This window comes from Mugil cephalus, chromosome 3, assembly GCF_022458985.1.
Source record: "Mugil cephalus isolate CIBA_MC_2020 chromosome 3, CIBA_Mcephalus_1.1, whole genome shotgun sequence".
Taxonomy (NCBI): domain Eukaryota; kingdom Metazoa; phylum Chordata; class Actinopteri; order Mugiliformes; family Mugilidae; genus Mugil; species Mugil cephalus.
Genome location: NC_061772.1, coordinates 7,140,293 through 7,163,952, shown reverse-complemented (window position 1 = coordinate 7,163,952; position 23,660 = coordinate 7,140,293). Strand labels below are relative to the sequence as shown.

The 23,660-nt window shown below is 42.0% G+C and overlaps 1 long non-coding RNA gene across 5 annotated transcripts in view; it reads left to right on the top strand.

Annotated features, from left to right (window-relative positions):
* LOC125005593 overlaps positions 1-23,660 on the top strand; it is a 130,071-nt gene extending 106,411 nt beyond the window's left edge. For all 5 annotated transcript variants that reach the window (XR_007112461.1, XR_007112464.1, XR_007112463.1 and 2 more), the window contains 3 exons: positions 17,458-17,534; positions 21,972-22,033; positions 22,516-23,660. This is a non-coding gene — a long non-coding RNA (uncharacterized LOC125005593). The remainder of the gene's footprint in view (positions 1-17,457; positions 17,535-21,971; positions 22,034-22,515) is intronic.

Genomic DNA, 23,660 nt, shown 5'->3' with positions numbered 1-23,660 from the left:
GAATTCACACCATGTGTTCAAAGAAGCTCTCAGTACCAGTAAAACAGGCTTTTCTAAGGCTACAAAATAAATCCACCAGAAAGATTGCAGGAAGATTGGGACCGGCCAAATGGGAAAACCATTTCTTTGGTTCTGTACTTCCAGCAGTCATTGCCTGCAAGGACTAAAATAACGGTTTTATTTAAGGTTACATTAATTTGTCCAATCATCTTTGAGCGCCTGTAAGTAGAAAACTGAGTATAAAAGTTTTTATAAACCTTTGCACCAAATTGTCTGTTTAATACACTCACATTCATACCCATTAAAGATAAGAGTCTGCACTTAATCATTCCCATCATATAATTGTAACCTCATTACAAATTTGCTAACAACTAAAATTGCAAAATTGGGTCAATTTCTAACTTACGAAGTATATTCACCTGACTGTATACAGAGTCTTCTTTCACCACACTGTCCCTCTCTAATAAATATAAACGTATTGCAATCAGGAAGGCTCCTTCACCAGATGTTGCATGTTGTTGTACAGGAAGATCCGAATGAATTCAATATGGTGCACTCTGTGATGCAACAAACTACCAAAATCCCAAACAAAATTTTAAAATGCTCCTCAGAACATTTATAATGTGGGCACTTTAATGAGTAACTGAAAAGAGTGGGCAGACAGAAAGATGCATTTTAAATTTGTTTACCCTCAGGGACAGACTTTTTATCCAAAATGGATTCTTATCAGGTACCATATGGAGCTTTTCTGTAAACAAAGTCAAGTTTACATTCACTGTTCCTCACAACTCAAAACTTTTGTGATTGCATCTGCTCATTTCTATTTTAAATATAGTGGGTATCATGACATAAAGACCATGTTGGAAATCAATATGGTGATCCTCATCCTCTTAGCAAACTAGTTCTCTTTTATACATACAATAGACACCAATTGGAGGTAATAATTTGGAGTTGTGTATCTGGCCTCCTAAGGAAATGAGGAAGTCCAACATTTATTTTCTTTTTCTCCCACTCCAGTTTGCTCCTGCCTAGAGATATTAAGCTTTTTAGCAGCTAAATGCTCCAATATGTTCACTGGCTAATCGCTGGCTTTGTCCGTCTGCTGATTGGTGCCGAGCAGCTTTGTGTACAGTGAGATTATTGGAGCAAAACAGCTGCTTGCTTCATCCAAAGACAATCCTAATGAGAGCAATAAAAGTGAACAAGAACGGAATTTGTTTGCCTTAGAACAAAAACAACGAGTTAAAAGGCAATGAGATGCTGCTTAGAGCTTAGGGGGACTGTACAGTCAGGGAATAATTCTCTGTGGGTCCGTCATGGCAAGTGGCCCGTTTATGGAAATATTAATTATAGACACTTTTATAATAAAAACAATCACTCCAAATGACCAGTGTGGGGATCAGTCTTCTATGTGGCCAGTCCAACATTTCCCATCAGTAATGTGTGTTTGTATGTGTGTATGCTGTTGAAGATGCCTAGGAGGCTGGTCAGACGTGTCACGCTCTTTCTTCAAGGTGTTAGTGCTCTGCACAGCTGTGGAATCACAACATATATCATTAAATTAGAGCGTGCTTGTCCACGCAGAGTTCATTTATTTTTACCTTGTTTCTCCACCTTGATTGTTTCGCAATATATATTAATTGGCCCCCACTGCTCTCCTTCGTTATTTTCATAATTAATGGTAAAGTGTGGGGTGCTGTCACTGACAGCGGTGAACATTTTTTTAATCAAAAAATAATTTATTGCAGTGGCTGTCAGAGACTAGCACGTTGACAGGGGTTTTATGAGGCTTGTGGAGGTGACTGAAATGCAAATACATAACAGTGACATAAAGCACCAGAAGACTAGAGATTAAGCTGAGATCACATGTTTGTTTTTTTCAAGCCCACTCACACTATCCCATCCATTCATCCTTTTGGACACCACTACCCTTGGAATTTAACACATATTAACAAATATGCAGGCGTGCACACGTGTGTGCCTGGTTTTACAGAATCTCAATTCAAACCCAGTGCTCTTTCTAATTTTGATTGATGACCGACTCTGTCTTTGAAATAACAATCCTCTGATGCTCCCCACCACCTCGTAAGTAAGGGAGCCTTTCTACGTCCACACTGATATTTCTCCCCCACCACACCCCCAGTTTGAAAATGATATTAAAAACAAAATGAGATTTGAAATTTTGTGTTTGACAAGCAGCTTGATGAAAGAGTTTGATGGCACGGCTTAATCCATGGAAATTTTATGCTAATAATACTGCTGGCCATGCAATCTAGTTGAAAATTAATCAGAGGGCTGAGAGGAGAGGAGAGGAGAGGAGAGGAGAGGAGAGGAGAGGAGAGGAGAGGAGAGGAGAGGAGAGGAGAGGAGAGGAGAGGAGAGGAGGTTGCTCCATAAACACCATTGCCCGCTCCCCAACCTCATTCCCCCTCTCTAGCTCTGAATCTCATCAGAAATAGCCATGGGGTGTTGTCTTTGTGATGGGGCAGGGAGAGAAATAGGGAGTCAGAAAATTACACTGCAGCTTAGCACTGATTGATGCAGTAATGTCTGCAGTAATGTATGCAGCCATGCAGCGAGCTGCCGTATTATGGATTAGACTTCTTCCCTTCTGCAGCTGTCCCCTCCTGCGTTACAGATTATACACACATGATTTTAGAAAAAAGATCTGTACACACACACACCTATTTAACCACGTCTGATCTACTGCTTTTATTCCGTTTAACGTGTTAAGCCCTTGGCGGTGTCCTTTTTTTTTTTTTTTTGCATGTATCATTTTCTTTAACATTTTGTGTGCTTTTGGGTGTGTATCTAGGTGGTGATTCAGCCTCTGTGCGTTTGTTCCTCTCTCTGCTTTGTCACACTCTCTATCACACACACTTACAGGCCTTGTCTCTCTGTATTTATTCCTCTTCTTTTCTAAACCCTGGGAGTCATCATTACAGTGAGTCACTAATGAAGTCATTATCAGATTTCGCTCGTTTAAAACAACACAATTAGTACCGATGCCTTAATGATGTTTGCAAGTTAAATGCAAACTAATCGCTTTTTTTCCCCATTTCTCTGTCTCATTTCCTCTCTCCCGGCTTGCCGCTCAGTTGGAATAAAGAGAGTAAATGAATCACTGAAGTGTTTCGTGGATGTGGGTGTGTTTCTTGGCGCATTTTCCTCAACCATGTTACAAGTCTGTGTGATTTATTATTTTTACCCCAAGAGACATCTGTTACACCATTCCTTATTTTTGTAATGCATCATCAGGCAGAGGAAAAACAATATTATCCAGTCTGGGATATTGTACTCTGGAGTCTAATAATCTAATGTACACTAGAGCTGGTGTCATTAAAGTGCCAGTGGAGCTGTAGGAAGATGGTAGGTACACATCTGTCTCTTTCTGAATCCCCACTAGTGCTCACATTCTATCCCACCACCTGCCCCAAAACAAACACACACATACAGAGGAACAACACAAACGCACACTCAGTCCCAAAGCTATTTCTCTTGCTGTGGTGGTCTTTCCAGCAGGAGGCAGAAGAAAGTGAGTGGAAAGGCGTTGAGCTTGAGACACCTTGGACGCTAGGACACTTTGGAACACAAAGAAGTCCATGATAGCCCCCCCTTCTGTCAGAGCACACACTGTTGGGTGACTGATACAGAAAAACATATAACTTTTTAGCTATAGAATGCATAGTAATATGTGGCTCTGACAAAAGCAGGCATCTGATACTTTACTCTATAGTCATTTACAAGCTCTGGTGACGGACAGGAGCAGCAAAATCTCAGCAGGGATCTCCACATGTACCAGACTTCCATTTACAGTAAGTTTATGGCCTAAGGTAGAGGGAGTCAGTTGTAGAAAAGCATGCACATTTGTTGAGTCACATCCTATATTAACACACTTTGTCTGGCAGTTAAGGAGCATACAGATCCCGTCTTTTTAGAAGTTGGCATCTTGTGAGTGTTTCCTGTGTGGTGGGGTCATCTTCAGACTGTCTCTGTGTGTTTGAAATCAGTCTTCATGTTGCTGTAAGAATGGACCTCTTCCCCCAACGTTGCCTCCACATCTAATCATAATTTAAGAGCAAGGAAGTAGTGATGCACCGGTCTGAAGAATCCATAAACTTGTATCTGTACTAACATTCACTGCCCCTAGTCTATTATTAGTTTCATTGTGAGCGTTTGAATAAAAAAAACAAAAAAACATCACTGCTAAACCATTGAATATCTACCTAATAAACCAATAATATGTGGACATGTAGTTGATATGATACTGAAGTTGGACTGTTTGTTTTCAGTGTTAAAAAATGTTAATTAGTTAGACAGATGTGAGGGAACACCAGGTGCAAGCATCAGTGCGGTGAATGATGGAGCTGAACAGCTGCTGTCTGTAAAAGGAGCAGTGTGAGGTGGGCCCTTTTGAGGAGACAGTTACTGTGGCAGCAAGATGACCCCAGTAAGTGAACATAGGCCATCACACCTAGTAACAGTGAAGCCTTCAGAGGAGGGCATAGAAATTCAGGATGTGTGGTGTTATAGAAAGGCCTTGGACAGTGAGAAGGAGCAATTGATGCTTTGATAAGTGGCAGGTAGGATTGATGTATGTGCTTCTATGAGAGAGAGAGTTTGGCTGAATGTGTCCCTGTGCATACGTTTGCATGCATCCCTGGGTTTGTCACTACTGTGTGAGTCTGTGCACAAACACAAGCCTGTGGCGAGACAAAGAGGACGGATCATCTCAGAACACCAGTGGACTAAAGTGGAAAGTCATGCTGTGGCAATGAGGTGTGTGATAAATAATGGGTGTTGGCGCTCAGTGGAGACTGGTAGCGAAGTGGAGGTAGCTCTCTACTACCTACACACTAATTTTCAACTCAACCTCACTGAACAGACACAACAAATATGGTCTTCTGATGCTCTCTGTTCTCTGTCCAATGAACGTGAATCTCCAAATGTCACGTTCTTATGCCAGGCCTCCATTGGCTTATGAAATTCTTCCAATGACACCCAAATCTATGAGCAGTTGTCCTGTGTGTTACACACTTCACAGTTGATCAGTAGAATGTCGTGCGAGTTACAACCTATGGCCTGAATTTTAAAATGCTTTCTTTGTTGTTTCATGTTACCCTCCATTAGTACACAGGTTATTATTATCCCAAGGAGTACAGAAGGTTCTGTGTTTGTCCTCTTGATATCTAAAGGTCTACTCTGTTCAAAAGATGTTAATAGGATCTTTTTTCTCCCTACGACAACTTGTAATTTAATGCATTTATTGTACCCTTCCTCCTTTGAACCCTTACTATACCGCTAAATAAAATCATACGTATATGTCTCGAGCCAGAGATATTTTTTGTCACAATATAAAACCGACCCCTTTGCTAGAAGGAATTGTTTGATAGTGAGGCCACTCAAAGTAAGGCCAAAACCAGAAACACAAAAGGACATACTGCGGTTTGTGGTTCCTGAGGTACGTTTAAGTTTTCTGCTCCTGCTGCATGGAACAACCTATAGTCTTCAAAATGTAGTATCACTGAATGACTTTAAAACACAGTTTGTCTGTGGTCGAATGTTTTCATCAGGCTTTTCTTTGTGATTCTATGTTAATGTTTTTATGTTAAAACTCTGCCACTGCTACTCTTGGCCAGCCCCCATTGTACAAGAGATTTTTTGATCTCAGTGTAACAAATCTGGTTTAATAAAGGCTAAACATATATTTTAAAAACAGGAAAATGGGTCAAATTTCAGAAAGCAAATCACGTATAACATACTTTAGTTAATTAGATGAAAAAACTGGTTAGGTGACCAAGGGTTTGACACAAAGCCCCAACTTAGATCATGTGCTCTATATGACAATCAGTGATGTTTACTGAACATTTACCTGTGTTTGCCAGGAAGAAACAAACTATGTGTTTCACAGTGACACACAGAATGTGTCCTTGGCTTAACAAAGGTGCTGAATACATTTCATTCTTCATAGATTGTTGCAAAGATCGATTTTTGATCATTAGAACAGTAGGTATGTGTATTGGTTTACCCACATGCTCGCAAGTGCAAATGCAGTGTTGCTAAATGACAGAATTATTCTTCATAATGCTCATTTAAATCTCTGATTTGCATTGAGAAAAATCCTAATGACTGGGTGCCATGTGATGATCATAAATGATGATGTTACAGCATTTTAATACCTATAAAATATGTTCCTCAGTGCCAAAGACAGGGAGTGAGTGCCCATCAGCGGGCAGAGCCCCCGGCATGTAAAGTCCATACCCTCAGCAGTGACTAATTGTTTGTTATGTCAGTGTTCGTGGTGCCCGTTTGTCTTTAATGGAGTGTAGTGTGGTGATCCATCAGGCTGTCGAGCAAGCCCCATGTCAGTTGAAGTGGCTGTGTGTCAGTGGGGCGAGCACGCCGTGCAGATTTGATTTACTGCCCTGCTTGTTGCGTCGCCTTGTGCCTTTCCTCTTAGCCACGCAATGCAACCCACTCCTCTCCTCTTCCTCGCTTTCCTCTCCTCTCACCCCAGATTGATTACCACCGCAACTGGCTCATGACACTCGCCATCTTCTGGCAACCTTTTAGTGCCGTTTTATAGATGGTTAGCGCACCTCATTTGGCTATTTATACATCTGTAAGTGCCCATGAAATATAGATTTGTCTTGATGGGTGTCAACATTGGAGCTATGGAAGCAGAGCTCAGTGACACCTCGTTATTTTAATGGTGTGAGAAGAAGAGGCCGCGTGGCAGGAGTAATTTTCAAACACGGCTAAATGATACTGTTTTTATTTTCATTTAATGTTTGCACTCATATTTTACGCAAAGCAGTAAGACTTATTCCTCGCAGCATTTGGCTCGTAATGAGTGGTCGAAAGAGGATGAAGCTGAAAAGCTACTGAGGATGGAAGGGAACACCATGCTTCTCTGTCCTTAACACACACACAAAACCACATATTCTATGTGAATGTCGAGGCGGTTCATGGTGAGAACCCTTAACAGTAACATGATGTGTGACCTGTCATCCACACACGCGTATGCACATATTTCACTCCATTCACAGGCAAGGTCTCATAGGTAATTAGGTGCTGGCACCCACTCAGTGCGATGTGCTGGTTAATTGAATAGTTAACACATCAGAGGCAGGCCTGTGCAGATTGGAGGTGACACCTGTCAGGAAGCTGTTCACTCTCGACCCAGGACATTTCCTGCTCTGCCTGATACATATGTCATCTTTGTGGAAATACCAAATTAGGGGCAGGCAGCTGAGTGAGTGCAGTGCAGTGGCTGTGGAGATAGCTTGGGGGTGGAAGAAGGCAGGTGCTTCTCTGCTCTGTCCTTCAAGAAAATTTGTAAAGCTCAGGGCACCTATCCTTACTTCACCTCAGGCCATTTCCAGGGTTATGTGACAGGAAAGTGACAGTGCTTTCTGTCGGTGTGTGTGTGCATGCACGAGCTTGTACACGCCTCAGCAGGCTCTGCCCTGGAAGTGTGCCCAAGGCATCCAGGAGTAGAGTATGCATCCTGCAGTGCTATGCTGGCTGTGCAGAGGTGTCAGAGGTGTCCAGACTCAACCATCTCAAACACAGCAGGTAGACTGCAATCTGCAAAAAAAAAAAAAAAAAAAATTAGCTATTTATCAAATGATATGTTTTATCCCGGCGTATAGTGAATTTGTGTGTGGTTAGTGAGTGCTTTTTCTAGAGGTGCTGTATGTTGAAGATGCAGGGGATCAGCTGCAAGCGGAGGTCCTGTTAGCGTCCAGTGCAGTCAGCAGGAGATAACACCTTTGGAGCCGAGGGTTACCACAATGGAGCGAGACCTGAAGGCTGCTCACAGCCAACCCGCCAAAAGAGAACATGTACCAGCTGGAGCAGGTAGCAGCTGGGACCTTCCCTACAAATGAATTGCGCAATTAACTCACACACATACGGTCTGACACACTATCCCCATTATGTCCTCTCACTCCCTCCACAGCAGTGCAGTGGATGAACTGTGGCATCATGCAGAGATGGATCTGTTGAAATTACAGGAGTCTCTGGAGAGAGACACAACGGCAAGCAGCTGGAGGCGTGCACGGTGATAGCAGCCCTCCATCCATACAGCACACGCTGACCCAGCATGGCCTCCTCTCAATCCAGATGCAGAAGGAGCTCAGGGAAGCTCAAGACCTCTGCAAGGACTTGGGTCTGGCAGCACATTGTGGCTGATGTCTCTACCTGATTGAGGAGGTGATGCCTTTTGTGTAGAAATTGTAATGGTGGAAGACAACGTGTCTGTGCGTCCAGGTTAAATGTGACCCATCATATGTCATAAGTTTGCCCTGCATCTACTGTGATTCCTTGCTGCCAGACGGGACACTCATGCCCTGAATCTCCTCAAAGTCTTGGTAGAGAAGTTGTCAGACCCATTAGTTGTATGTGCCTCTCACCAGTCTCTGTGTGTGAAATGTCTTGAGGCTGTTAAATTACAGAACAAAAGAAATGGAAAATACATTGATAACAAAGAGAAATGACTGAAATGGTAAGTCAGAGAGAGAGAGGGGAAAAAAGGGAGTGGCAGTGACAGGCTTTGTGTGTCAGGTCAGCTATCCTTCAGTGCTGGCTTTACTGCAAGACAGTTACTTCAGTTTGTGAAAATATCAGTTTCAACCATCTGCCTTTTGTATCATACACACATCTCATCAAAACAAAACAAAGTCTCTCAAGCAACAATCAAATTGAAAGAATTTCTCTGTATAGATTTAAATCGGGGGAAAAGAAAAATATGCTAAAAAGTAAATACATATATTACTAGATGAACTCCATAAAACCTTTTGCAGTCTTTGGAAACACTACCACTTGTTTAACTGCCATTACAAATGTCTACACCGATCAGGCATAACATTATGACCATCTTCCTAATATTGTGTAGGTCTCCCTTGTGTCTCCAGAACAGCTGTGACTCATCAGAGAGTGGACATGGGTCTTCTGAGGGTGTCCTGTGGTGTCTGGCAGCAGGATGTTGCAGGATGCTGGTCTTGGTGGGTGCTACATGTCTAAGTAACATCCACATGAATGCCAGGTCCAAAGGTTTCCCAGCAGAACGTTGTATTGTCACAAGATGGTCGATGTTATTTACTTCTCCTGTCACTGGTCATAATGTTATGCCTGATCTGTGTATTTTGGATGTGTACTTGTATGAGAGTGCATATATATTTGTTTTTCTATATGTTACAGTTATAGGTGTCTGCCTTTGTGCACATGTTGTGGAACTGGCATAACAAGTGGAGTTAAGGTGGCAGAGGTTATGTGAAGTGAGTATTAACTGCAAAGCTACAAGTATTCTGAATTCCCTACAGTGTTAAGTGCTTAACTCAGAAATATTTACATTTCTCAGAGCTATGATATGAATTACTATTTGGTTGGATTTAATTTCAACCTCATATTATTACCAGTCAGTATGAAAAAAGTCAGGAAGATAACTGACTGCAAACAGTTTAGAAACCTTCCGCCTCTGGTGATTGTTAGTGTCCCAGCCGTCCAATTCCACCCCATCCGTGTGTGGGCCAGTCGCTCAATAGTCGGATCATTTCAGGTCGGAGCCCTCGTGTGAAATCAGATGTTTAACCGGCCAGCTGAAGCGGGACAGGAGCATCTTAACCGGCACCTTACCAAAGGTCTCATGTTCACTCAGCTGCTGGGGCTGCTGTGAGTACGCCTGCCACCTGCCAATACGCATTAAGGTGGATTTAGTAATTAAGTGATAGGCTGAGGACTAAATTGGGTGTTTGTGGGCTGGCGAGCCACCCCAAGGTCCCTACAGCCATGCAGATAGGGGATTCTAATTGCCAGGAATATTGATCAGCCTGGCGAGGGGGGTGCGCAGGGAATTCACCAGCCATCGATTAGCTGTTACTGCACCTCGCTTGTCAATGGAAGAGGGAGGTGAGCATTGGAAAGGCTTCGGGCTTTTCCCACAGTATCCCACTACCAGGTCCTGACACATGCCCAAGCAGTCACAGAGTGACACAGCGTGATGTCATGAAAGCACTCGTCCATGTTTATGAGCCAACTTTCTCTGAGTCTGCAGAGGCTCCGACTTGTTTCTGTAGTTCTGGTTAATGTTGGAGGCGAAAGTTTGCATGCCCTCAAATATTTAATTAGTTGCTCCACCTTGCAGTTAATGGGTTCTGGTCAGAGCTCACACACGTGTGCACACGCTTTGAATTTAGTTCTATCATTTATGCTTCAGGAACACGTCATCATCAGAAAACAACAAGCACAAGTGCAAAACAACACTGTAGGCAGAATTTTTAAACAAGCTCATTAAATGTTAAAGCTTGCCTGGTCTGATTGAATCTGTCATACATCCGCACACTGCTGTGTATTGATTTAGTTCCATGCATGACATACTTACAGCACTTTAATTTCCTATGACTTGGCTGATTAGAGAAGAAATCGATTATTGGAACAATTTAGGATATTGATTTGGGTGGTCGGTAAGGTCGTGGTTGCTGTTTTAGAAAAATTAGGTATTATATTTTATGCACTGATTAGAGATGACAGGAAAAACTGAAAGAGCACTTGAAATATACATGGAATAAAAAGCTCTGGCTGGATGTGAAGTGGAAACTTTTCAGTTGATGTTGGCACGTTAACCTAATGATTGGGTCGCATTAGTCTTCCATTGTACAAACAGTTTCTTCATCTCTCATTTAAATTCTCCCTCACTATGGACAAAGTCAAGCGTGTATTTGTTGTTTTGGTTCACTGTCTGGCTGCCTCTGATGAATTTGCAGATTAGCAATCAACTTTCTGGAGGGTTTGTGCTCAACCAGTGGAAATATTGATCTGTTGTGTCCCTAGTGTTTGCTTATCACCTTGTTTAGTGCATTATCGCATGGCATTACTACAACTGTACCACTGCTGTCTCACTATGTTATGTTTTCTAATCACTGATAAATATTTATTATGTCCACACTTACCCATATTATCACATTTTCCTTAGGTCGCAAGTGTGGGGCTTACCATTTTTATTTCTAACTCTAGCTTGGGTATTGTCTTTTTATTTTTTCATCAATTACAGTGTGTTTAGCCCTTGGAACCATTATGCTTTAAAGTTTGTTACCATCTGATTGGCATTTCTGAGAAACCTGGGTCATCCTATCACCTCCACCAAACACTAAACTTGTAGAAAAAAACAATAGGGTGAGTTAACTTTAAAACTTTAAGCCAGTCTGCACTAAAGATGCTCTAATCTCAGCATCTACACATAACAAATAAGGATTTATATTATTGTCAAACTGAGAACCTAGGTCACGGTCATGTTGCATTTCTGAGACGTCAAGCCCACATAAAATGTATTCTGCCTCTTGAATGTACATCTTTTGAATCGGCAAACATTTTTATTGTGGGCTGTTTGACACTGTTTAGTTTTTCAAAGCAGTCTTAGGAAGAGTTTTACGTTTGTGCTAAAATGCACTGCAGAATCGGAAGCAGTGAGAAGGTTTGCTGCCCAGCAGTGTCTAGTCTGAGTCATTTAGAGCCTATTACAAAACATCAATATATTGATTGAAGTAAGTGTCTCAGTGTACTGCTCTGTAAACACACAGTTGGTTTGGTTGTGCATGTTCTATCTGCTTGAATCTTATCAGGATTTAAATCTGTTCATTTTCAGTTTCATTAATCTTGGCATTGTTGGCTTTGATCCAAGATGTGAATCACTCCAACTCTTTGATTTGTGGGACAGAATCTCACTAGCAGCAAAATGTTAATCCTATACTTATCTTTTTAATCAAATATACCTTTTCATTTTATTTCACTACAGTCCCATGTATTGATATGTCCACATATATATGATTGTTCCTTTGCTGACACACAGTCTGTTTTTAAACAACATTTACTGGGTGAAGCAACAGGTCAAAAAGATGCCACTGAAATCCTTGAATATTATGAACATTTACAGTAATCAACAACATGTCTAGTTTACTGTGTGATCACATCTGTATATTTTACCGATGCAGGACTTGTAAAGTATACTGATATATCAATCAGCATAGTCATATGTTATATAAAAATGTAATTTAGTTGTTAACATAGTGTGAAAATGCATCCACCAGAAGCTGTGGTTATCATGGTACAAAAATCCACCTCAGTGAGAATAAACAGAAGTTACTTATTACATCGTAAATACTGAAGTGGGTTTGTAAGTTTGTCATGTTCTCCAACAAACAAAATAGACATCAGTCATTTGATGGTTTGGCACTTTTTTGAAAGAAAGCGTTCTGACAAATGTTTCTCTATTAGTATTTGTGATATTCAACTGCACCAAACCTTGTGTTGAACCACGTTGTGGGATTTCATGATCTCCTCAGAGTGTCTGAACTGTGTGATTTCCAAGGTCATTTTGTGATCTCTTAGGGGGAAATGTTCCCCAATGCTTGTCTTCTGATTGAAGCCTAGCTACAACCATTTATACTCCGCTCAGAGTCACCCTCCAGCCATGCTCACAAATTGAATTAGTTTCAGTCTGAATTTGTGTTTCAAAACTAGTAATTATTTTTTAACCCCAGAGGAAGCCAAGAGAAATGAGTCAGATCTTCACAAGTCATGAAATTTGACGATATATGATTTAACACCAACCAAAGGGACACAAGCCTGAAGCACAGCAATTTAGCAACCATTCATCTGTAAGCAAATTAAATCACACCGCGTTTGACATCTTTCAGAAAGTTGGATAAATCTGATGAAAAAGTTTTTCTCTCAATTACCATCTGAAATTAATCTCCTTAATCCCAATTTGATCTCTTTCATGCATATGAGGGGGTATCTTTCATCTGCCCACCTATGTGCTTTAAATCTCCGCCACAGAGTTAAGATGGAACGTGACTGTAAAACTTAGTCCTACGTGAAGCTACCACACTCATGCAGCGCCATGAGATGAGGGCGCTGATTAGAGGAGATAGGCGCTTAACTGACAGCCGCTCATTATCTCTTTCTGTAGATGGTGGAGTCTCAGGCAATGTGTGACAGCACTGGAGAGTTACAAATATTAACTGTTTCATATTTTCTTCTTTCCTTTTTTATATCAGAACAATCAGGACAGGAAAACTGAGGTCGTAGAAACTACTTCCTCGAATGCTTCCATTTTATCCTATTTTTCCCACTGTAACACGTTTCAGAACGACACATTGTACTTTCAGCTTCACTGCATCTGACAGTTGTACTATAGTTACTTCTTACATGAAGATTTTACACAGTGGACAACATAGCAAGCTTTTAAAATACAGCACAGTGTTTCAGATTAAAACAGCGGTTTCCAATCTTTTTAGCTTCTGACATCTTGAAGAAGTATAATCAAGGTCACACTTCAGATGTCTGCGAGTTGCCAACATTTTCATTGTTTCAGTAGTGATTTTCCCTCAAGATCAGAGAAAAAGGTACACAAGATGAAAACAGATTTCTTTTTCCAAACCTTCTTCTTTTTTCTCTTCCTATTAATCATTTCATGACCCTTCAGATTGATCTTCTGTCCCTATGTATAAAACGTTATGTAAAGTAGATCAAACTGGTTTCTCCTCTAGCAGCTGCAACAGAAACATGCTGCTTACACACTGACATACCTGCATTAACCACATACCAATAACTGAAAAAATATACTTTATATATTTTATACTATAATATGTTTAAACTGCTGTATGCTTTTACTTATTTGACTTATTTGACATGGCTTCCAAGTTTACTAGATTTCAGCCCTTTAGATTTAGAATAAGGCAAGCTTGGATATCTTTGGAAAGAAGTCAGAGTGTATTAAAGATGTCCTATGCAGTTCATTTTTCTTTCCATTTCACCCATCTGTGCCCGTAGAGTGTGTATTTGCTCCCCTCAAGATAACACGAACAGGAAACAGGCATATATTTCCATTTAAACTTTTAAACAAGTTGTTTTTTATCAAAACACAATTACCTATGAATGTACATGTACACACTCAATAGAAGGATGTGTACATTTAGTTGTTTTACCTTGTACTTGTGTGCGCTGTGGCGGGGAAGAATCGTGGGGTGGCAAGTCTCCTTCGTGTTAAGTCTCATCTGCAGCAGATGGGCTTCCAGCTGACATGGGAGGCCAGCAGGAGAGGTCTTGGCTGGAAAACTAAAGAACTGATCAAACTGCAGACCACCAGCCGGCACTAACATGGTGATTCAGAACATTGACACTCGCACAGAGCTGCTCCCGGCATCTGAGCAGCTGCCACTAATGTTGATACTGATCAGGCCTAGTTATGTACTGGCTCTTCCCTCTTTAAGCAGCACTTTGAACACCCAGAACTCCAGAAGCCCCAAGCGTCGCTATGATGTAAGGGGCTTTATAATAGTAAAGAAAAGGAGTCTCTTCTGGTTTTTCACTAGTGATATTTAAATTTTAAAATAGCCAGAGCTGACAGAGGGTCACAATGCTAGCCTCTTCCCAGAGCATTTTGGTCATTAGCGTGGACCGCATAGCCTGTCTCAAGTGGAGTGGTAACCTCCAGAGGTCACGAATTGTACACCACAGGCAGGATCAGATTCAGTTGTCAAAAAAAATGGTAGCTTTGCCCTTTCTGTGTATTCCTAAACCTGATTAGATAAAGTTTTTTTCCGAACAAGCAGTAATGCTTTCTGATATCACCAACCTGATAGTGCAGGGTTTCTAATCTACTATGGATCTCATGTAGTATTGTTTTGTCGGTTATATGTTGGCTTTCGTCTGTTGTACACATTGTTACATGTGCAATCAAAATTCTACGACCTTCATTGTGAATTCAGTTTATTGGCAAACTAGTAGTTTTTAAAAAGCTCAACGCAACTAATATTGTACAAATGGTTTCTCCAAAGCAACACAATGCGACTTTAATGGCTACTGCCATCTCAAAAGTTTTCAATAATGACAAGCGTTTCTAGTACTTAGTAGAGCACATTTTTGCTTTTATGACCTGCTGCAAACATGATGCAGTCACACACCAGCTTCTGTGTTCCCGGGGAATCCTCGTTCCTCGTGGACAAAGGCCTTGTGCCGCAACAGTCTTCTCCAAGACTTTCAATGGGGTTCAAGTCAGGCGACTGCAATGGCCACTCTAGTATCTTCTAGTGCTTTTTCTGAAACGAAGCCTTGGTGAACTATCATATACGCTTCAGATCATTGTCCTATTGGAAGGTCCAATGTTGCCCAAGTTCCACCTTCCTTCCTTCCTCTTTGGCTTATTTATGTATAATTTTGAGCAACTTGGAGACGACTTTTGTTGCGCTTTTGGGTCGGTAGTGGTGTACGTCTTGGAGTTTGGCCATGAAGAGCTTTAGCATTTAATGTATCCGCCTTACTGTTGAAACTGAATCTTCAGTGCCTGCTGCAGGTCTTTTCCAGTTACTCAAGAGTTTTTGACCATCTTCCTCCTCAGGAATCTGGTGGAAGCCATTGATAGCCTCCTTTTTCTGCCACGTCCAGGTAGTGTAGCCACTGTTCCTTTAACTTTAAACTTGTGAACTATGCTTCCAGCTGTATGTCAAGGAACATTCAGTGCCTTTGCTGGCTTTTTGTACCCCTTTCCTTGATTGTGCAAGGCAATGATCACTCCTCTGACCTTTTTGGAAAATTATCTTGGCTCAGTCATGTTTCTAAAATGCAATCACATGTCAAAATCAAAAATATTATTGTATTAGGTATTTGAACCTGATATGTGAAAGTGTGGTCATATGAGGAGTTTTATTCATGGGTAATTTTCACTAAATAATTTTGAGACGGCAGTAGTCATTAAAAGTGGCATTTTGTGTTGAATTCAGAGAAACAACTTGAAATATTAGTTGTGTTGAGATTTTTTAAATTGTTCTTGTTTGATTTGTTTATTACAAAGAGCTGCTAGTTTGTGTATTTTGCCAATAAACCTTATTTGCAATGGGGTTGAATAATATTGATTGCAACTGTATTTGTTCTACAGTGCCATTATTTTTATTGATGCATGTGACTGCACGCATGATTGCATACACATGTATCTCTCTGCATGTGTGTGTCTGTGTGCACTGACTCCAGAGCCAAGTGCGCATCTCTGCCTTATCTGTAAGGCCTGGCGTCAGCCTCCTTAAGTGCTGTCAATGTCACATGGCAACAGCAGCGCTGCAGCCTCTTAATTGGTTTAGGAAAAGCATCCTTGTCATTTTGCGGTCAGTAAACTCCGCTAGAGAAAATGAAGTCCAAGCTTCTGCCACCTCCTCAACCCCCACGCAGCCAGCCTAACAAAAAAATAATGATTATGTGCCGTGTATATTTGTGTGTTTGCTGTTTTCACTTTTTGCTTTTAGAAATAATTGCTGTTGGTTGTGTGGCAGCATCAGAGGAAGGGCATTAATGATTCTCGCTGGCTGCGAGGATGCACTGCACTGTGGAGGGCGGCGGAGAGACCAACTAATTTTCTACTGTAGAACTAAACGTGTGTATTTGTGTGGGTGTATGTGTGTGTTCTAGCTTCATTTTTTTTTCCCTCTCGCTTTATTGTGCAGTGCAGACCGTATGCAGCTGATAATAATTACTTTAGCAGTGTGTGCAGATGCAGTATGTGTATATCTGATGAATTTAATAAATGTGTGTGTGTGCGTGTACAGTGTATGTGTATAGCTGTCCTTTTTCACGGATTAGCTGGTGAATGCTGCAGGAGGATGATCAGACTGGGAGCACACCAGGGTTGCTCTGCGATCACACAGGGATTATGGGGGATATGGAGCTGTAGTGCATTCCAGGGCCGCCTCCAGTTAGACTCATCTCCGCCACGCTCCCCTCACACACACCACTTTAATTGCCTTTGCTTCTTTCATTACTTTTATTGCCTCTCCTCTGCATTGCGTGCTCCCTGAGCTTGTGGAAAGGTCATTGTGATGGCGGTGGTGTGCTCGCAGCCACCATCTCTCTGACTAGCAGGAAATGGCTGAGGGGCTGAAGCTGGGGAAATGAGGGACACACGTTGTCACGCTGTGCAAAGATTTTCATCACAAAGTCTGTAATTCATTATTTCAGTGCCAGTTTTACATTTTTAAATGCCACTTCCAAAAATAAGGTTGATTTTACTAGGCAACAATGACGGTGAATAGGAGGAGCTCTGCATGAAATATTAAAGGCTCTGAGGGCAATGAAGTGTCCTTCTATGTGCATGTGCTTTACTGTCCATAAGATGCTCTCCTCTGTCAACCAGTAGGTTGTAAAATGTAAGTAAGGCTTTAACACATGCTACACTCTACCACTGAAATCTTTCTGCACTTGTACAATAATTGTTTTTTATCCCAACAATAGCTAATGCTCATTTTATCATATCCCAACATTGCTGCAGGCGAGCAAATGAAAAATTGGCACAGAAAATAAAAGAGCAAAGCGCAAAGATCATCCATCTCCGCCAAGAAAGAGAGAGTGGACAGAGGAGAGTTATGTTTATGTGGTTTCTGTGTGTGTTTGTACTGAATATAATTGCAGGCACACATGGACCATGATGCAGGAGGGTGTGGAAGCTCAGAAAATTGCAGTCAAGAGACTCAAAGCTGAAGATTCAGGTATATACTGCAAAGATGTACTATGCATTCATTTTCAGTAGACTATTTATTTTCATTATTTATGTGTTATTAGGTCATCATGAAGAACGCTTCATTTTAACTTATGGAAACCTGATCACTGACATGTATCCTCATTTATCATCTTACCTTTAATCTGGTTTAAATAATCATTTGTTTTCTTTTGTTGGAAAACAATAACATGATGTTTTATATGTTTGTGGTGTGGTGTGAAGGACTACCATAAATAAATTTCACCATTTTCTTTAGTTCTGTGTTTGTACTGAGATGAGGTTTAGTGTAAAATCTCCTATGTTAGAGCATATACAAAGCTACTGGCTGAAGTTAGCACCTTGCTGCGGTGATATTAAAGTTTCATTGTTGAGTTTAACCAACAGTGAGATCAGGTCTGAAAACTTTAAATCAGGACGGGCCGTGCTCTTCAGCTTGGTGTTAGGCTACTTTAAGGCACGGGGGTCTAAGGTAGTGAGATTATAACTGCATGACATGAGCTATTGCTCGCTTCGCTTCATTAAAGAATATTTACATCAGCATCTTATCTTCCTTTTTTTCCCTTTTCAAAACAAAAGTTCTTACAACTGTTGCTTAAGCTACACCTTAACTACCATAAAGACAGACTCTCCATTCTAAGCTGACGAGTGACACACTGCAGACTCGATACTGACTTGATACAGTCCCTGATTTGGTGACTATCATAGTCCTGGCAACGACATCTGTTCTCCTCCAAAAGAGGCACAGCAAATCTATACAAGCCCCTCTCCGTGACTACATGTTCTCTGCTTTTGCTTTTTGCTCTGGTCGACTCCAGAGACAGTGTCAGTGGCAAAGAAGCCAGCTTTCAGTCAGGGCGTGAGTGTTTCTGGAGTGGCTCATATGAAGCACGGGTCAATAGAAACACTCACCAGCGCATCACAGACTCTGAAAAACCAAGATGCTGCATAACTCCCTGGATTTTATTGGCTGTCATGTTGATTTTTTCTTGTTCTGGGATTAGCATAGGCCTCAGTGTGTTTCTGTGACTAATGGCCTGTGTTTTCCGGCTGTGAAATCAGGAGCCTGAGAGCCCTGAACAGCCTGCACATCAGTGTTTGAAATCCTCCTGCCACCCCACCCCGCCCCTCCCCGGGTTGTGCCTCTGGGTCCTGCCGCTAATGCAGCCCCGGCACATTTCTCCCTTCGCCTCAGACCGGAGGCTCTTCTTTACATACAACCATCTTTAGCACTTCTCTCCTTGTGCACCCGCATTGACCCTCGCCGCAGTCTGCTCGACTCCAGCCAGCTTGTGTCATCCTCACCTGTGTGGCCCAGCCTCGACTGATGGCTAAAGCTTGTTAACACTGAAGACACATTTGTGCAGTTAGCTGAGAAATGCGGGGGGTGGCAGAGGGAGTCAGTGATCAGAGGACATGGGAAGGCGGCAGAGGAAGCGGTCTCACCTCCCTGGAACAGTTTGAACCTCTATAGTTGGCAAACTTTTCACCCAGCTGACCCAAGGACACTCTGTCCTCCGACACATAAGTGTTGGTCGCTGTTAGTGTTCACCGAGACCCCATAGGACGCCTTAAGTAAACATGTCACTCACCCATCACCACGGACGCTTTGACCATTTTCTAAATAAATTATTACTTTTATATGTTGCTTGAGGGCTGCTCTGCGGTGGAATGGCGTCCCGCAGCCGACGCCATCTCACATTTCTTAGCCAATCTCTCAGCGCTTCGGAGTAAGCCAGGTTTGTGTTACGTGGCATTTGCCTGCAACACATTTTTATCTGACATCCTCTCAAAATTGAAAGCAGGGAAATTGGGGCTGATTGAAGGGATAAGTTTTTGGTGATGGAAGGACAGAGGCAGCATGAGAGCGAGGGGAGAAAGATGTGAACCCAATCTCCCATATGTTGACTGTACTGATTAGAGGCTTGTGCTAAGAAGAGCCCCTCGATCCCCTCATTCCTTCTGTTTACTTTGAACCCCACAGGCTTCTCAATCCGGGCGTCGCTGCAACGAAAGTCACCTCAATCCTCCTCAACCACAGCAATCTCACCTGCATCGCATGATGCACAAGCACTCCTTTGTGTGCCATCTAGCCCAGTTAAAAACATGACTCGGGCTGGGAGGGGTTCGCTGATTTTGTTATTCCATTAGGAAAAGTGGAATAAGTAGCGTGATTAGTAATGTGAGGAGATCTGTGACATGTCAGAATATTAGCTCGCTTTCCGATGCTCTAACAGCTCGTCATGCGTGTATATTTGTGGAGACCAGTTGAGAGCAGATGCAAACTCAGCCCATTAATGACTGCGGGGTTACTGGAGCAAAGTCCAGCTAATGTTTTGGTGCATTCAGAAAGCCTACAGGGAGCCAGGATTACAGAGTGGGGCTTAAAAGCAAACCAGAAACCCAGGGAATAATAATACATAGATAAATAAGGGATGGAATGGCATGGGAGAAGCTAGGAAAAGAGCACACCTATTCTCATGCCGCACGTTTGTTTATTTATGACGTCTGTGGGCCTGGTCTGGATGCAGGATGGGGGGCTGGTGAAATGCACGGCTTTCCTGCTCGTAGTCCGAATCCCTAGCTTTCATTAAGTGTCATTACCAGTACTTTCAGAAAGCTGGCCAGGCAGAGACCTGACTTCCCCTCTACAGATAGTTGGCCATGCATATGGATGTATTTCTGATCCCTCTTATCCACCACTGAGGAGGGGGAATTAGGCCAGCGAGAAGGAGGAGAGGGGGCTTAAAGGGTGTGTCCATATCTGACTTTAATGGCGACGACGGAGCTATTACTTCAGTTGAGGGACAGCATCTATGCTTGGTTTGTTTTTCCATCACTTAAGATTTTCCTTTTCTGTGACCATATGGGTCATGTTCACCCACTTCTGCGCCGTCAAGTACAGTTTTTGAAGAATTTCGGAGACATCTTGTGTAGAATTGTATTTTCAATTCATGCAGTACAATAAACTCACAATGCTATTTTAGAATGTGCATTTCTAGCACCATGGTATTCATTAGCAATTTGCTGTTCCAGACACTTATTTTGAGAGCGTCCCCTGATTGATGGGGGGGGGGGGGGGGGGTGTCTTGTTGTGCGTATTTGTATATTGGAGAATGAAAAATTCATATTGTACGCTTTTTCGAGCAGAAGTTATCTAGATTCAGTGTAAATGGTACTTGGGATTAGATTTCACAGCAGATTGCTGTTATTAAGGAGAAAAAGGCAACTCCTTTGAGCAGTCATCTTCCTGGGAGGCAATCTATTTCTCTTTCACGCAGCCCGAGTGCTGGACCAGGCTCTTAATGCACTGAAGCAAAAGTGCTTCGGTCCGCAACCTTTCACGCCTTCAGCTCTCCTTTATGTGATTGAATAGTTAATAACTATGAGTCGCCTTTGAAAGCTCTGTGCCTTGGTCCTTCTGAGGCACTTCTCTTCTTTTTGCCTGTTTGGCTGCTGTACTTGCCCATTCCTCTGTCTGCCTGCATGTCTACTTGCCCCATATGCCAAGTCGACTGATAGCCCACCTCTTCTCCACCAGCCCCTCTTACTTTTATCTTTGTCTCTCGCCTGACTTGCCGTTTGTGTGTCTGGCTGTCTGGCTGTCTTAGCCTGCACATCAGAATTTTGAGGGCTAGGGATCAGCTTTTTCATCCACTTCCTCCTTCCTTTTCACATTCACACAAATAGACACACACACACACACACACACACTCGCACAGCTCATTAGCCCATCCCACGCTCACAGCTCTGGCAGAATGTGACCCTGCCTAATTGTGTACCATGCTCATTTGTTCTCCCTGCATGATGTGACGATTGCTTATTTATTCTCCTCAGGGCTCCCATCTCACATTAAAATGATTGACTCATTTCATTCACTGCACATTTTCAAGCTTTATTTGATCAGCTCATTTCCCTTGGCATTCAAATACCTCCTTTTTCCCCATGCTTAAAAGTTATCATGTTCCGAGGCACGTTATTATTCATAGTCGGGATTGTTTCTTCGGCTAATTATCTGTGTTAGAAAATAATTTTGAACGTGCGACTCTGTTTATTCCGGTGGAATTGAGCAGCACAAAAGGGCAGACATTAACTATGCAGCTGGAATAGCTCAGGAGCCAATTGTGTACACAAAGCTGGCAGACGCGGTCAACAAGAAGCTTAAGAGGGATTGGGACGCTGTCGAAACTCAGCCAGAATAAGCAGAGCAAATTTGCATTCTGTTAGAATTTACATCTGGTTAGAGACCTGCTTTACAAATGAAAAAGCCATCAACCTTTTTGTCCAGTCATGTAACAAGGGAGTGTTTTGACACTTAAAAAAAAAGCATAACAAGCGGCTGCTGATGGGGGATTTAGGCAGCAGCATTGTTACAGCAGGGGTTTAGCTCTGATTTCTCCAGCTGACAGACGATGTTTTCTCCTTCCAGCTTCTGTGTATCGACCAGACCTCAGTGACACAGCACCTGCTGGAGACTGTGTCGGTGCTCCGGTAGGTCAATACAGAGCACGACTGGTGATAGTGACAAACAGAACAGCACTAGAAGTACAGCAATGTTTGGTCACATCTTTGTATTGTGTGTTTATTAATGCCTTATTTATTCTGAACTGCACTGAACATAAAACTGAACCAGCAGAGATCAACTTTCTGCATGAGATGTGGTTCAGGTTGAAAACACTGGATCTGATCTTTAGTTTCTCTAATTGGACATCTGATTACGTCTTCGGGGTTTCATTTTGGCACACGTCAGGAAGCTCCTCCTGTCACGCTTCACAAAAAGTTTCTCGTTTGCATCAGAACCAAAACTTCCAAGATGAATATATTGACAATAAAACGTGAAACAAATCCCAGCCATCATAAACCCCAAATAAAGATTAATTCAATTTTAACATCCTGTGTTTCAAACAACCTTGATGGTCTTAGATCATGGGTTTATTGGAATGATGACTATGATGTCTTTTGTTCTTTTGCAGTGATTTGGCTTCAAGAGGAGTTCTGATTAGCAGATCAGAGAGTCTGCAGAAGAAGAGAAGAATCACTGCCAACCTCTGCCAGCCTTCATGTTCACGGCTTGTTCCCAGATTGGTGCAGAGATGGGAGAGTTTCTGCTGAGGATTCTGTCCTTGACGGGGCCTCAACGTTGACCAAGCGGCCCTCAGATGTCAACTTTTTTAACTTTGATTCTCTGGTTGAGTCTGCCTTTCACCATTCAGTTATAATTACTGAAACCACACAAAAGGCGTGGCTGTTAAACCTCACCATAATTTCATTAATTTAGTGTATTGATTGGTCTCTGGGACAAAAAAAAAGAGATATTTTATCATTTAGAATTTTCACTTATTTGAGTATTAAACTTGTGTATTTTTCTTTTGCCAGATTAGACTGTTAGTTTAAATATTTAACCATATTTGAGACATAAATAATCCAACACTTTATCTGTCGGTAGAGCACAGAATTTGTTCCCAGCTATTTGTTGTGTTTTGTCAAAAGGTTCTCAATCGCAGCAATGTTTTAGTTTCAGCTAGTTTTTATTGCATTTCAGCTGAATAAGTGATGAGCTAATAGGAATATTGATTCATATTTTATTATTAGTTGATTTCTACAAAAGAAAAGTTGAGCCTTCGTGTTGTGAGTGAAGCATCTCCTCCTAGAGCAACAGAGCCACAAGCCAATGAAGCCAAAATCTTAATGAATATGGCCAGATAGACAAGAAATTGCAGCCAAATAAAAGAATAATAAAGGCGTCTAAACCCTAACAAGTCTGCCTTTGTTCTTCCTCTCCACCCACCACAAGCAGGCATTGTTGCAGCTTTGAGGGCAGCTCTGAGAGTTCCATGCCCATCGGCCTTCAATCACAGGGGATGTCTGAGTTTGACAGTATAAAGTCTTTCTTCTCGAACAAAATAAGACCCCTAAGCAATAGTGGATGAGCTGTTAGTAACCGTACAGTCCACAGGGAGGTAGTCCAAGCATGGTAGTACAGTATACACAAAGTGCTGGTTAGGGATAAGACAATGGAGCAGTAAAAACATGACTGTATGCTGCAACACTCGTACATTTCTTACTATTTGCCTCCGTTAGCATATCTGTCTGTTTTGTTGGGGAAGACTGTATCTGG